General features: G+C 47.1%; 1 long non-coding RNA gene across 1 annotated transcript; it reads right to left on the bottom strand.

The window, feature by feature from the left end:
- Positions 1-2,415: 2,415 nt before the first annotated feature.
- Positions 2,416-9,821, bottom strand: LOC125484010. Its single transcript, XR_007262871.1, has 4 exons — positions 9,773-9,821; positions 8,415-8,543; positions 7,140-7,185; positions 2,416-3,028 (listed from the first exon to the last, which is right to left on the bottom strand). It is a non-coding gene; the product is annotated as an uncharacterized LOC125484010 (long non-coding RNA).
- Between the last annotated feature and the right edge of the window lie 5,820 nt (positions 9,822-15,641).

The raw sequence follows: 15,641 nt of genomic DNA on the forward strand, positions 1-15,641 counted from the left end.
TTCTCCAGAAGTTCATTCCACACACGAACCAGTCTGTGTAAATAAAAAAGCTGACCCCCATATCTTTTTTAAAACTTCCTCCTTAAAAATATGGCCCCTGGTCTTGAAATCCCCCACTCTAGAAGAGTTTCCAAAACGAACAGAAGGCTCCCACCCACATTGGAAGTCCTCTGATAGTTGGGGTGGTAGATAGCTTAGCGACCCCTGATAGTAGCAGAAGGCTACAATAAAATGCAAAATACAAAACACATGCTGTTTTTTTGCTATTTGAGGCAAGGAGCAACACTGCCCAAGACAAGACGATGCCATCCTACATCCAGAACTGGCACATATGCCTCAAAATAGCATCTCACTTGGAGACCAGCACTTCCAACAGTGCATCACGTCGTTCACGCTTGGTCTAATTTTCCTCAAACTATTCCCGAGTTCCCTCCTTGACCAGTGCGGCGTGTCCGAGCTGTGCCAGAACAAGTCCCCTCTGCGTTCACCCGGCTCTGCCCGTTCTCGACACTCACCACCCAGGCAGGGGGCAGTAGCGAAAACCAAAATCCACCCCCCCCACCCCCGAGAGCAGTCGGTGCTGGTGGCCTGGTTTTCCAATTTACCAGCAACTGACCGTATCGGCCACACGTGGGCACCAAAGGGTCATGCAGCGTGGAGACATACCCTTTGATCCAAACAGTCCATAATCCCAACCAAACAAACAATTAACCCCAATGGCAGTCAGTCCTTTGTTTGATTAACTGCTGCTAAATTCACTGTCACACCGTCAGTTTGTTGCTCGGCTCTGTTCAGCTCGTCACTTAACGCTCTCGTGGTACGCAGGTAGCGTCCCTATCTCTGAGCCAGGAGCCCCAACCTCACGTTCCACCTGCTCCAGAGGTGTGTAATAACATCTCGGAGCGAGTTATTTGGAAAACATACTTACTGTCGCACTTTCAGCCAACAACCCCCTTCTGAGACACAGACTCCACAGACCTGCAGGTACAGGCCGGATGGGCTGATTGGTCTCTCTCTCTCTCCCCCCCTTCGCTGTGTGTACTATGCCTCGATCCTAAGCTGGTGTTTGCTGAAGTGCACGCTGCTGTCTCCTGGTGGGGCCGCAAGTGCCAACAAACTGGAGGGACCTCCTTTTGAAATCCTCGTTCCTTCTTAAAATAGTTGCCAAGGCCCAACTGAGATCGAGACTCAACTCGATCAGATTGCTGTCCTTAAAAAAAGTAAGGTCATTGGAAAGGGTTTCAACGTCCGACTGCAGCTAAAACATCAAACCTGAGGGTCAAGAGAGTCAGGTTCCTGGGATCGATGATCACCAACAATCTGTCCTGGTCTACTCACCTTGATGCAAGGGTTAAGAAAGCACAACAATGCCTCTACTTCCTCAGGAGGCTAAGGAAATTCAGCATGTCCGTAAAGACTCTTTCCAAATGCACCGTAGAAAGCATTCTATCCAGATGCATCACGGCTTGGTACGGTAACTGCTCTGCCCAAGACCGTAAGAAACTACAGAGGGTTGTGAACACAGCCCAGAACATCACACAAGTCAACCTTCCATCCATCGATTCCCACCTGCACTCCTCGCTGCCTCAGGAAGTCAGCTAACATAAATCAAAGCCCCCTCTCACCCCTCTCTTCCATCAGGCAGAAGCTTAAACACACATACCAACAGATTGAAGAACAGCTTCTTCCTCACTGTTACTAGACTTCTGATTGAACCTCTCAAATTCCAAATTTAGTGTTGGCTTTGCTCTTTGTGCACTTTCTCTGCAGCTGTAACATTCTATTCCTCGCTCCATTCTATTACCCTAATGCACTTTGTGTGGTGTCATCTCCCTGCACGGCACGCAAAACAAAACATTTCCCTGTACCTAGGTACATATGACATTAATAAATCAAATCAAACCAACCTTCCAAAACGTACATGAATCCACCACCACACCCCTTGCTCTCCCAGCTCTGGGATCACCGCAGCTTTCAAACCCCCAAAGCCTGACAACATTTGAGAAGCACTATTACAAATTCAGGGCTAAACAGCAGGGTAAGTGAAAGTTGCCATTGCCATCCCTCTAGATATTGTGCACCTCTGGAGCAGGTGGGACTTGAACCTAGGTCTCCAGGTTCAGAGGAAGGGACGCCTCTACTGTGTCACAAAAGCCCCAGTTACCATCTCTTTACCGTAAATCAGTTTTAACAGCTACATTAAAACTAATCTCGGAGAAATCTATAGAATTTTAACAGGACGAGACACAGTAGACCCAGGAAGGATGTCCCTATTGATTGTGGGCGGGGGGAAGATCCAGAACCGGGGGTCACAGGGCGGGCCATTTAGGACTAAGATGATGAGAAACCCAGGGAGTTGGGAGCCTGTGGAATTCTCTCCCACAGAAAGCAGTGGAGGTCAAAACAATGAACGTTTTCAAGAAGGAGTTAGATACAGTTCTTAAAGCTAAAGGGATCAAAAAAGGTACAGAGTTGGTCAATCAGCTGTGATCGTATTGAATGGCACAGCAAGCTCAAAGGGCCGAATGGACTATTCTTGTTCCTATTCATGTTTCCGTTTAAAGAAAAGTCAGAAGCTTTAAGAAACCAGACAGGGGAGAGAGGACACCGAAAGAAGCACACAATGTGTGGAGGAAAAGCTGCCTATCAATTATTCCATCCGCAAATTAAATTCAAAAAGATTTCCTGTTTCAACTTGTGCATTTCAAATGCATGCTCGTTCTCTTAAAAAATTAAAAATCCATGCTATTGGCAGATCTTAAGAAAGCCAATTTAGAATCCCAGCTGTGGAATTAGCCAGAGTGTGCTTCTTCAATATCATCCCTTCAGCCAAAGCTCCTGGGGCATCCAAACCGCATTGATTTTCATAACACATTCACTTGATCTGGAGCATTAAATCAAAGAGAAGTTGAAGAGATTAAAGAGCTCCGAGAGATGGGCTAGTTGTTCTTTCTTTCTCTCTCTCTCTCTCTCTCTCTGCGGTTTTGTCCATTGTACAGTCTGTACCTGGGATTGCAGAGTCCAATCTCTGAAATTGAAAGATAACCTAGACATCACTGTAACAAACAAACATCTGACTTCACAACCTTCCTTTACAAAAAGCTACCATTTAGATTGACTATGACACTAATACACAAATGTCCACTCCACAGTGGAAGAGATTGTCAGCACAGGGCTAACTCACATCAAAGATAAAGTCCAATCTCCCTCCATCAGTAGAAGAATCAATGATCCTCATCATCAGGGGCCAAGGTGAATTGTCATGAATTTGTCAGAGTTTTGAGATTGTGGGGTTCCATTTTATTCTTAATTATTCATTCATACAGTCATAAAGTTGTACAGCACAGAAACAGACCCTTTGGTCCAACTCATCCATGCTGACCAGATCTCCTAGATAAATCTAGCCTCATTTTCCAGCATTCAGCCCATATCCCTCTAAACCCTTCCTATTCACGTACCCATCCAGGTGCTTTTTAAGTGTTGTAATTGTACCAGCCTCCACCACTTCCTCTGGCAGCTCATTCCATACACGCACCACCCTCTGTGAAAAAAGTTGTCACTCAGGGACCTTTGAAATCTTTCCCCTCTCGCCTTAAACCTATGCCCCTCTAGTTTTGGATTCCCCTATCCTGGGGAAAAGCACTTTTCATGCCGCCTCCCATAATTTTATAAACCTCTGTAAGGTCACCCCTCAGCCTCCAACGCTCCAGGGAAAAGATCACCAGCAATCCCTCAGTAGGCTGGGGTTAACGCAAAGGACCTGTGACAAGTTTATGAATGGATTTGAATTGTGAGGATTTGAATAGAAGGAAAACATCAGAATCCAAACAGGACGGTCTCTTTCCAGCCTGATCCCTGTCCTTTGCCTATTTGGTTGCAAGAGCCCCGAGTAAAATGGAGGAATGCCATTCAGTCCATCCAGCCTGTACTGTTATTCATTTACATCACAGTTGGATCCACATCCTATCTCCATTGACCCACAAGCACAAAAAAAAAAGGCCTAGCGATCTCTGAATCCTTACGGTGCCAATAGAGATCATTTGGCCCATCGGGCCGCCCCTTCAACCTTCGTTTCTCTGAATGTCCGTTCTGGCTGAGACTCCAGGTAGAGCAAAATGGTTAATGACCGTGGGCCACAGGAGCAGAAGTAGGCCATTCAACCCATTGAATCTGCAATTAAAGAGGAGCTGAGAGTGCCGCAAATACACAGCGGGATGCAAGGAACAGCCGAAAAAGACAGCCAGGGTTCTGTGCAAAACTACAATGAGGGTCGAAAGGCTGTTGCTTGTGGAGTACTGTCTTCAGTTTTGTGTATCGCAGTGAAGACTGGCAGGGAAACAGAGCAACTCAGTTTACAGCACGGCAAGAGTTGAAGAGTTAGATTGAGAGCTCAGCATGTTGACAAGGGTTTCGGAAGGTGATCGGGTGATCCGATTAAAAGATCCCGATGAAGCAGCACAGTGGCTGACAGCGCCAGGGTCCTGGGTTCGATTCCACCCTCGGGCGACTGTCTGTGTGGAGTTTGCACCTTCTCCCAGTGTCTGCGTGGGTTTCCTCCGGTTTCCTCCCACAGTCCAAAGATGCGCCGGGTTAGGGTGGATTGGCCGTGCTAAAATCGCAGGGTTACAGGGATAGAGGGGCAGATCTTGATGGGATGCTCTTCGAAGGGTCTGTGTGGATTCAACAGGCAAAATAGCCTGCTTCCGCACTGTAGGGATTCTATGATAATCACACGGATTGGATAAGGAAGACTTAGAGAACATTTCTGCTGCAGAATGAATCCAGGTAAAAAGAGAAGCCAATGGTTAACATTACAGTTGAGCTACTTCAGTGAAATCTTTAATGTCCAAAATACAACTCTCAAAATAGTGGAAATCCCTCAGACTCACTCTGGCAAAACAACTTGAACAGTTGAATGGAGACCTCATTTCTCGGAATTAAATGCATTAATTTATATAGTTGCGAGAAGTGGGCATTGCTGGCTGGGTCAGATTTTATGGCCCGTCCCTAGTTGCCATCGAGAAGGCAGCTCACCATCACCTTTTTGAACTGCTGCACAGGAGATTCACCAGAATGCTGCCTGGAATGGAGCATTTCATCCAGAGAGGCTGGATAAGCTCAATTTGTTTTCTCCCAAGCAGAGAAGGCTGAGGGGGAGAGAGTTTAATGAGGGCCATGGACAGGGTGAACAACAGGCAGCTGTCCCTCTTTGCTGAAGGGTCAATAACAAGGGGGCATCACTTTCCGATCGAGGGCAGGTGGTTTTGAGGGGATTGAAGGAAAACAATTTTCACCCAAGAGGGTGGTGGGAGTCTGGAAGGCACTGCATGGAGGTGCGCAGATGAAACAGAACATGCAAGGCTGTGGGCCAAGTGCTGGAAACTGGGTTAAGTGTAGATAGGTCAGAGTAGAGTCGATGGACCAAGGAAGCGCTTCTGGGTTTCATAACTCCATGCGCTGTGGGTTGGCCCACAATGTTGTGAGGGAGGGGATTCCAAGACCTTGACCCAGGAACGGCCGATATATTTCCAAGTCAAGGGAGTGAGTGGCTTGGACGGGAACCTGCAGGGGGCAGCGTTCCCATGTATCTGCTACTCCTGTCCTTCTGGATGGAAGTGGTTGTGGGTTCAGATGATGCTATCCAAGGACCTCAGATGAATTTCTGCAGTGCATGCTAGGAGAAAAAAGGGCAAGTAAATGCGATCAAAGTGCAGATCAACCTCGATCAAACAGAAATGACAAGGTGACCGACAAAGACCTCTTCTGGAGTACTGTGTCCGGCTCTGGTCGCCCTTTTATAGGAAGGATATTTATAAACTGGAGAGGGCTCAGAAAAGATTTAGCAGGATGCTGCCAGGAATGGAGGGTTTTCTCACTGAAGCGTACGAGGTTGAGGGGTGACCTAAAATGTTTACAAAATCATGAAGGGTACAGATAAGGAAAATGGCAAATGTCTTTCCCTAGGGTGGGAGAACTTCAAGACTGCCGGGCATATTTTTAAGGTGAGAGGAGAAAGATTTTTAAAAAAAATCAAGCGAGGGGCAATTTTTTATTAACACAGAGAGTGGTTTGTGTGCGACATGAACTTCTGGGGAAGTGGTGAATGCAGGTACAGTTATAACATTTAAGAGACATTTAGGTAAGTACATAAATAAGAAATGTTTGGAGGGATATGGGCCGAGCACAGGCACGTGGGACTGTTTTAGTTTGGGAACATGGACCGGTTGGACCGAAGGGTCAGTTTCTGTGCTGTGTGACCCAGTGACTGAATGGTCTCCCTGAATCCTAAAAGCAAGGACAATATTTGGACCCCCATCCTTCGCTTACTCGCGACTCCTACACTACAATATCATTCAGGGTGGTCCCTGGTGAATTCAATTAATAATAAAACGACATTACAAAATACAGCTTGCCGATCATATTGCAGTTCCCGTGGACTTCCCGCTTCGGAGAATCTACTATTCACTGCAATTAATTTCACGCATTACCTCACTCCAGCGAGATCAAACACAAAGCTGACTTAAAAAAAAAAACACCATCAGAACAAAACAGGGGAAGGAATTCTGAAGGGAGTACATAAACCCATGTAGCTGAATCTCTGGGCGGCAGAAGAACAAAAGCATCATTTGCACCGATCTCAGACACCTCACTGCTTTGGGGTCACGGGAACGTGGCAAATTGGTGCACAATCTTACCTGCTCTTATGAAGGCAAAATACTGCGGATGCTGGAAATCTGAAACAAACAGAAGGCTGGAGGAACTCAGCAGGTCTGGCAGGAGAGAGAAACAGGAGTTATTCAGAACTGAATACTCCTTGTGGAGAACACGGATTGGACTCAAAACACGAACTCTGTTTATCGATCTGCGCAGCCTGATTTTCTCCAGCATTCCCGGTGCTCCTTTACAGTACTCGTGCTTTTCAGTGAAGAGCATGACATTTTCCTCAACAACTGAAACATTTGTTCATTTCGGGTACAACTTTAAAATTAGTGAACGTTGCCAATGGGCCGCGCGAGGTATTATAGACAAGTATTATTATTCTGCAAGAATATTCCACAGTCATAATATTCCCAATAGCGAACAGACAACAAAACTTGAACATTATGAGAACGGTCTTGTGCGCTTTCGCTCATACTCACCCTGATCCAGACAGAGAGTCGGAAAAGACTGGCCATCCCAGACATTCTAAAGGAAGATGAGGAAATAACAAAAGCAAATTAATTGGCAGGACAAAGAATCGACCCCACTCCTCCGTCAAAACTCTTGCTTCAGGGCAGGGCAATAGCATTGAAATGGATCAGGACAGCCACTAGGGGCTGAATGGCCTCCCTCTGTGGTATTTTATACTAATCCAAGAGGGGCTGAGGTGATGGAGACCCTCTGCCAAAAAGTGGGTGGGTGGGTGGGTGGGGGGAAGAGAAGGAGAAAGTCGGCAGGGCAGGGGGGAGAGAAGGAGAAAAAAAAAAGTTGGGGTGGGGGGGGGGAAAGGAAGGAGAAGGGAGATAGTGGAGGGAGGGGGAAAATAGGGACTTGCCTCGATTCAATTGTCAAGCCTGCACTGCCTCAGGGTTTCACAGAGCTCCCGACAAACTTGGAGGTATCGTCACTGCTCTGGTGCAGAAGGCATTGCAGCCAATTAGCACAGAGCACACAGGCCATCAGGCAGCAAAAAGGACTTCGATATGGGAACCAGGTCTCATGGATAAGGCTCACATCTGTTGCCCTTGAGAAGGGTAATAGTGAGCCACACCACTTTAGTGAGCTGCTGCCTTGTTGGGAGACCAGGACTAACTTATAAATAAACACAACTATCGAGAGGGATGTTTGAGGAATTAAAGCATTAATTTATTAATTAGCTGGTGCTCAGGGTGACAGGGAAGAGGTACCGCCCGACTAATCCATCTTCAGGCTAGGAGCGCAGGGCCTTGGTTCAACAACTCCATCCAAATGTCAGCCCCTCCCTCTGACAGTGCCGCACACCCCCACCCCCCCCCCCGCGCTGCCGCTCCCCCCCCCCCCCCCGCAGCGCCACCCCCTCCCCACCTGCAGTGCTATGCCTCCCCTCCCCTCCTGCACTGTACCCATGAGTTTTGTGGCCCAGTCACCGGAGCGAGGGGCTCAAACCCGCGAAACACCTCGTACGGAGGCGAGCGCGCCTCCCGCTGAGCGAAACAGGCCGTCAGGGTCTTGTATCCAACCCCAGTCCTGCCTCACCTCCCCCCCACCCCCCCAAATAAGACCTGACTCAAAGGGAGTGAGTAGGGAGTGGAGGAAACGCAATTCATGACGACTAAGGGTTAAAATGTACATTTCTTTGGAAGTAACGCAGTGTATCTCTGACTCATCGGTATTAGCATCAAGCAGGCTGCCAGCGTCAAGTACTTATTTCTACCAGAAAGAAATGTAGTCATTACACGACAGAAGATGGAGATTTCCACCCGCTAATCGATTCGACTGCCTCCCACTTCTTCTCCTTAATGAAACTCTGGAAATCCTCCAGCATCCTCGCTCCGTGATATTTCCGAAAAACACCTTCTTTGGCACTGACAGGGGGGAAACAATGACATATAGGGTGGTGTTGAATCCTGAAGCTCAGTCAATTAAAAAAGAAAACACACAGTCGAGCAAGTTACAGACACATAGAAATTCACAAATAAAAGTGCGGGGAGGCTCGAAGTGCAGCAGGTCATTTTAGCACAACTGAGTGAAATGATAAATAATGGGGAGTTAGCAATAGGAATGCTAACACTGCATTGACCCAGCTGTCTGTCTCGTGCTTCAGGAAGGTGCGGAGACATGAACTCTGCGTTGCTCCTGGCATCTTGGACCAACAAACACAATAAGATTTGACCATTTTATCCTCAAGGTTCCAGGATTGGGGAGCACTGGTAACTCACTCACCATGACAACTGGCACAAAGATGTGCCTCAACTTTTTAACTGCTCTCGCTGAAAAACAGAGGGAAAACACTGCACCCTTCAGCTAGATCTTTTGCAAATCACAGCAACGGCATTTTACGTCATCTCTCTAATTCATTCAGGTGATCGCTGGCTGGGCTGGCATTCGATGCCCATCTCTCCTTGCCCCTCGAGAAGGTGGTGGTGAGCTGCCTTCTTGAACCGCTGCAGTCCACCCGCTGCGGGTTGGCCCACGATGCCGTTAGGGAGGGAATTCCAGGATTTTGACCCAGCGACAGTCCAAGGAACGATGATACATTTCCAAGTCGGGATGTTGGAAGGGAACTTGGAGGTGGTGGTGTTCTCATATGTCTGCTGTCCTTGTCCTTCTAGGTGGAAGTGGTTGTGGGTTTGGAAGGTGCTAAGGAGCCTTGGCCACTGACTATAGACTATAAAAGGGACACACGCAGAGCTGGTGGGAAGACAGGGCATTCCTATGGGGGGGGGGGGGGGGGGCGGTGTCAAATAATAAGAACCTCACTGCAGATGTTTTTGAATCGACCTATTGAAAAGATATTACCATGGAGCGGGTGGGACTTGAACCCAGGCCTCCCACCTCAGGTGGGGGACACTACCACCATGCCAGGAGAACGTTAGGAATTTTACTGTATTCTTACGCAACAAACACAAGGCCACAGAGCTGAAAGGGATCGGTTTAGCAAAGGGATGTTTCAAAATACCGAGATCGAGGGAAACAATCCGAGAGAAAACGCGAAGACCAGTGTAAAATCTGCTCGAGCAAACGCAGTTTTCATCCCCCGCGCAGGAACGAAGAGACAACAGGGCAGCTACGATAGTAATCAATGTGTACTTACTGGTAAATGGTTGGCAGGGTGGTGACAAAGAAACGGCCACTCAAACCTGATTTGGAGGAGAAAGAAAGTGTAAGACTGTCGCGCAACTTCAACACCAGGCCTTAACGATTATTCAGACCAGAGAAGGCAACACTGAGGTTCCTTTACGGGTACACGTTCCACCCTGTGGACCCCTCTACAAGATGTGAGATGGGTGCTTATATTTTCAAGCAACGTGAGCAGCGTCTGAATGCTAAAACACGACCAGCTCGATAGCAAGTACTTTTGCAATCCAGTCCCGGTCCTCATCCAGAACTACAGCACACTGCGTCTTCAGTGCAAAGTTCACATGACACGAGTCAAGGTACATTTACAAAAAAAGTAAACGCTCTGGCATTGCAGCTCAAATCAAAGGGATACAATCATAGCAGCACCGTATGACAGCGTTCCAGTTAAGATTCAAACAGCAAGGCAGCTCATGTCACAGGAATAATTCCGGTGAAAACTTCCTATAAGACCATAAGACATGGGAGCAGAAATTAGGCCATTCGGCCCATCGAGTCTGCTCCGCCATTCAATCACGGCTGATAAGTTCCTCATTCCCATTCTCCTGCTTTCTCCCCGTAACCCTTGTTAATCAAGAACCTATCTATCTCAGTCTTAAATGTACTCAATGACCCAGCCTCCACAGCCTTCTGTGGCAGATTCACCACCCTCTGGCTCAAGAAGTTTCTCCTCATCTCCTGCTTTGGAGGCTTTGACCGAGGCTGCCTGGCATCCAGAAGACTAGGTGGCGTACATGTACAGAGCTGCTGGGAATCAGCTGAGACTCCAGGTACTAAATTGAAAAGAAACCGAAAAAAAAAACACGACAAATGCTGGAAATCAGAAACAAATACAGAAATTGTTGGAAAGGCTCAGCTGGTCCGGCAGCATCCGTGGAAAGAAATCAGAGTTAGCGTTTCACATCCGCCGTTCTGAGGAAGGGCGACTGGACCCCGAAATGTTAACTCTGATTTCTTTCACTGATGCTGCCAGACCTGCCGAGTTCTTCCAGCAACTTCTGGCTTTGGTCGGGACTTCAGGTATACTGGTAAAAGCCACTGCAGTAGTTGTAGCTTCAACTAAACCCCTGAATCAACTATCCTGATGCGACTGAAGACCGCTTCCCCAAAGTGGGACACTTTCGAACAATCAAACACCATGGCAGCACACTTTTGAGTCTCTTTTAGACTTGGACGGTAAGCACCGTGATGTCAGCAGCACAGGAAAGGGACAACTGAAGGAAATAACAGCCTATTCTCTGGCGAGAGTCTCTGGTCAACACACTGTTGTTACCACCGTAGAGTCATACAGCACGGAAACAGACCCTTCGGTCCAACTCGTCCATGCCCACCAGATACCCTAAATTAATCTTGTCCCATTTGCCAGCATTTGCCCCATATCCGTCTAAACCCTTCCTATTCATATACCCATCCAGATGCCTTTTAAATGTTGTAATTGTACCAGCCTCCACCACTTCCTCTGGCAGCTCCTTCCATATACGCACCACCCTGTGTCAAAAACTTGCCCCTTAGGTCCCTTTTAAATCTTTCCTCTCTCACCTTAAACCTACGCCCTCTAGTTTTGGACTCCCTTCCCCTGGGGAAAAGACCTTGGCTATTCACTCTATCCACGCAGCAGTGTACCTCCTCCTACACACCAATATTTTATTTCTAAGCAGCATCTTTGTTCACGAGCATGAAAGGCATGTTCCTCAAAGATGCAAAATCCAAGTTTAAAAGATGCGAGCGTTTCCGCCACACACTCTCTTCAAAAGGCTGATTATTAGTTTCGGATCTTCACCATAAAAGCCTACAGATGGCTTTCTCAAACCTCTCGTTGAGCAGGAAACCGCTGGGATACTTTATCCTCTGCAATTAGGGCTGTTTGCTCTTTAATTACTGAGCTCTGAGGTCAAGAAAATTATCATGAAACCAAGCAGATTAGCTCACTTCCTAAAACGGGAAGCCACATTCTGAGGATGTGGACATCACTGGCTGGGTCAGCGTTTATTTTCCCTGTCCCCTGCTCACAGTAGTGAGCTGCTACAGCGCATGTGGCTCAGGAACACTCAGAATGTTGCTCAAGGTCCCACCAACAGTGAACGAGCTGTGCTGATATGTATCTGACAAACATCCCCAGTGGGTGTCACGCTGCCAGGCCCAGATATCCTGAAAACTAACAGGTGACAAGACCATTCCCATCAGCTATTGGATGCAATGGATCCTAACATTGGGAGAAATGTCATTAACATCTTAACTTTCCCGTGGGACAAGGGTGTCATGGGAAAGGTCAGCGTTTATTGTCCACCCCTAATCATCAGGTGCCCTGCTGGGGTCATTTCCAGAAGGCAGTTCAGAGGCCACCCTATGGCTCTGGGTCTGGAGTCACACATAGGCCAGACCAGGTAAAGATGGTAGATTTTCTTCCCTAAAGGACATGGGCTTTCCCCAACAATTATAGTCGTCGGTTGTCATGGGGAGGTCCCACTTTCAGTCCCAGAATTTATTAATTTGAATTTAAATTTCTGGAGCCACCTTGGTGACTGGTGAAATCCTCTCTCAAGGACACAATCCCCGAAGGAGAAAGCAACAATAGAACCGGTAAGTGAGACATACCATGAGACTAGCCCTCACTCTTATCGTCTTGTTCAAACAAAGGAGGAGTGAGTCTTTCAGCATACTGAACCTGATCTACTACTTAAGGAGATAAATATCTCCTTTATTAACAGTGGTACGGTGGCTCAGTGGTTAGCAGTGCTAACTCACAATGTCAGGGACCTGGGTTCGATTCCAGCCTCGGGCGACTGTCCGTGTGGAGCTTGCACATTCTCCCCGGGTCTGCGTAGGTTTCCTCCGGGTGCTCTGGTTTCCTCCCACAGTTCAAAGATGTGTTGGTTCGGGTGGATTGGCCATGCTAAATTATCCTTAGTGCCCAGGGATGTGCAGGCTAGGTGGGTTAGCCATGGGAAATGTAGGGTTACAGGGATGGGATAGGATAGGGGGTGGGTCTGGGTGGGATGCCCTTCAGAGGGTCGGTGTGGACTCGATGGGCTGAATGACCTGCTGTAGGGATTCTACAAAATTATAGTCCTTCGGGATCAAAAGAATGTGGGGAGAAAGCGGGAAACAGCTGGATCATGCAGCAGGCTCAAAGGGCTGAATGGCCTACTCCTGTTCTCTGTCTAACACAATCATGGCTCATCGCACACTTCAATATCTTTTGCCCACAATATTACCCCCTTGATATACGTCAAAAGGGAGCTCCAGTATGACCAGTACATTGACTGGAGGGGAAAACCAGTAAAACCTCCGGGTCTAGTTTATTCGGCCAATGTCATCATCACCATCACAAGACAACAAGGTGCAGGGCTGGATGAACACAGCAGGCCAAGCAGCATCATAGGAGCAGAGAGGCTGACGTTTCGGGCCTAGACCCTCATCATCACCATAATTTACTTCCCACAAAGAGGCTACCGGATTTTAACAGGGAATACAGCTTATTAAGCAATTTCTCAGCTGTGAAGCTTCTGGAGGGTATGATGAAGTGCAATATAAATCCATGCTCTTTGCAGAACAGATCCGCTGCACAAAGACTTCTGATTGTTGAGAATGAACCAAACATGGAAGCAAAACCCTCTTTAAAAGTTTCAATGCAGCTTTAGCTTATTTAAGCCAATATCAAAAACAAGAACAAATTGATCCTGAGTATATATTTTGTACTGATTGATCTGAAATAAAACACAGAACCAGTTTGTTGACACAGGAAAAAGACTGCGATATAACGTCCTGATAATCTAAATGGCATCCAAATACTTTGAAAGATCATTTCTCTGAATCGTTACAATCCGCTACTTCACTATTTCAGATACAGGTCGATTAATACAGTTCACTAAACAGCACGTCCAGAGTTCAAAACCTGCTTTTCCATAGCGCCTATCATGCCCGCCCAAAGTGTTTCAGAGCTATTTAAAATTCAAGCACTTGTGAAACTGTAACCACAGCTATAGAACAAGAAACACACACCACCACGAGATCAAGTCATAGAGGTCCACAGCATGGAAACAGGCCCTTCAGCCCAACTTATCCATGCCACCCTGTGATAATCACATGAGAATGACCAGCTCAGTTGCCCAGGCGGCTGGTTTGTGATGTGAAGCGCTTGCCAGCAGCACGGGTTCAATTCTCACACCCAACCTCAACCGAGTGCTGCAGACTGGCACATGCTAAGGCCCAGGACTATGTGCTGAGGGACGCACTAAAGCTTGGGGCAGCTGATGCCAAGGTGCAGTGGAGAAGGACCACAGTCTGAGGTCTTTCTGCTGAAGGTAAATGGGGGTCCGTTCAGTTTATCGGAACCTCCTGGTGCCTCAAATGCATGCAGATATAGTCTGGGTCAAGTAAGAGATGCCTTTGGTTTGTTTGTTGTTATGAGTCAAACTCCAATGTTTGTTTCCTTCGTATGTTACTGTACAGAACCAAGTTGTTTTAGTGACTGTGTACGTGTATTTATGAATAAAGTATATTTTTGAAATACAAACTACAATAAAAAAAAAACGCCGAGGTTACTACGGAGTATTCTCCTACTCCACCTCTTCCCTCGACTGAGGCATGGTGACCCTCAGGTTAAGCTCGCTGCCAGTTGGGGACTTTTTTCACTGGAGCATAGCAGGTTGAGGCGACCTTACAGAAGTTTATAAAATAATGAGGGACATAGATAGGGTTAATGGTAGTTGTCTTTTCCCTTGGATGTGGGATTTCAAGACTAGGAGACACATTTTTAGGGCAAGAGGAGAAAGATTTAAAAAATACATGAGGGCAAATTTTTTTTTTTTTTTTTTTTGAAAAACATTGAGGGTGGTTCATGTATGGAATGAACTTCCAGAGGAAGTGGTGGATGTGGGTACAGTTACAATGTTTAAAAGACATTTGGATAAGTTCACGAATGGGAAAGGTTTGGAGGGATATGGGCCAGGAGCAGGCAGGTGGGACTAGTTTAGTTTGAGATATCTTCGGCATGGACTGGTTGGACCAAAAGGTCTGTTTCTGGGCTGTATGACTCGTGTTCCTCTGGCAACATTACCTCTTTAATAACCAGACAGCCTGATTTGGTGATGGCGAAATAATCACTGGTTAAGATTCTGGGGATAAATCCTTCTCCTCCTCCCCCCACCCCCCACAACCCCGGCACCAAACCCCACCCCGCCTCCCGCCATGACCCCTGTCCACAACAGTGCCAAGGGATTCTTTACACCCAATAGAGAGAGCAGACAGAACCTCAGTTCTCTAAGCCAAAAGACTGCACCACCAATAGAGCAGCACTCCCCACCTCAGTTCTTATGCTGAAGTGCCTGGAGTGGTACTTCAAAAAGGATAGTTTTCTGCAAATTCATTTCTTAAAATTAGCCCAATTGACACAAACAAGTTCCATCAATTGAAGTGTACACATTAAGATGTCCTCTTCTTCTGCAGAAGACTCAAGTCTGATTAAACTAATTTGCTCATCCATATTCTATGAGACACTGTGTAGCGCAATTTACAGGAGTTATTCCTTCGGCAATGTGCAATTACTGGGCACTAACACATTCCAATTCAAGTTGCAAATGTATCAAATTAGTTCTTGTCATCACAAATTTCACTGAAAACCAAAGCCACTCTGAAGGTCTCACTGAGTCATACAGCACAGAAACAGGCCCTTCGGTCCGACCAGTCCATGCCAACCCTAATCCCAAACTCTACTAATCCCAGAGATAGTAGGAACTGCAGATGCTGGAGAATCCGAGATAACAAGGTGTCGAGCTGGATGAACACAGCAGGCCAAGCAGCATCAGAGGAGCAGGAAGGCTGAC

The sequence above is a fragment of the Rhincodon typus genome, chromosome 9, assembly GCF_021869965.1.
Source record: "Rhincodon typus isolate 14 chromosome 9, sRhiTyp1.1, whole genome shotgun sequence".
Classification (NCBI taxonomy): Eukaryota; Metazoa; Chordata; class Chondrichthyes; order Orectolobiformes; family Rhincodontidae; genus Rhincodon; species Rhincodon typus.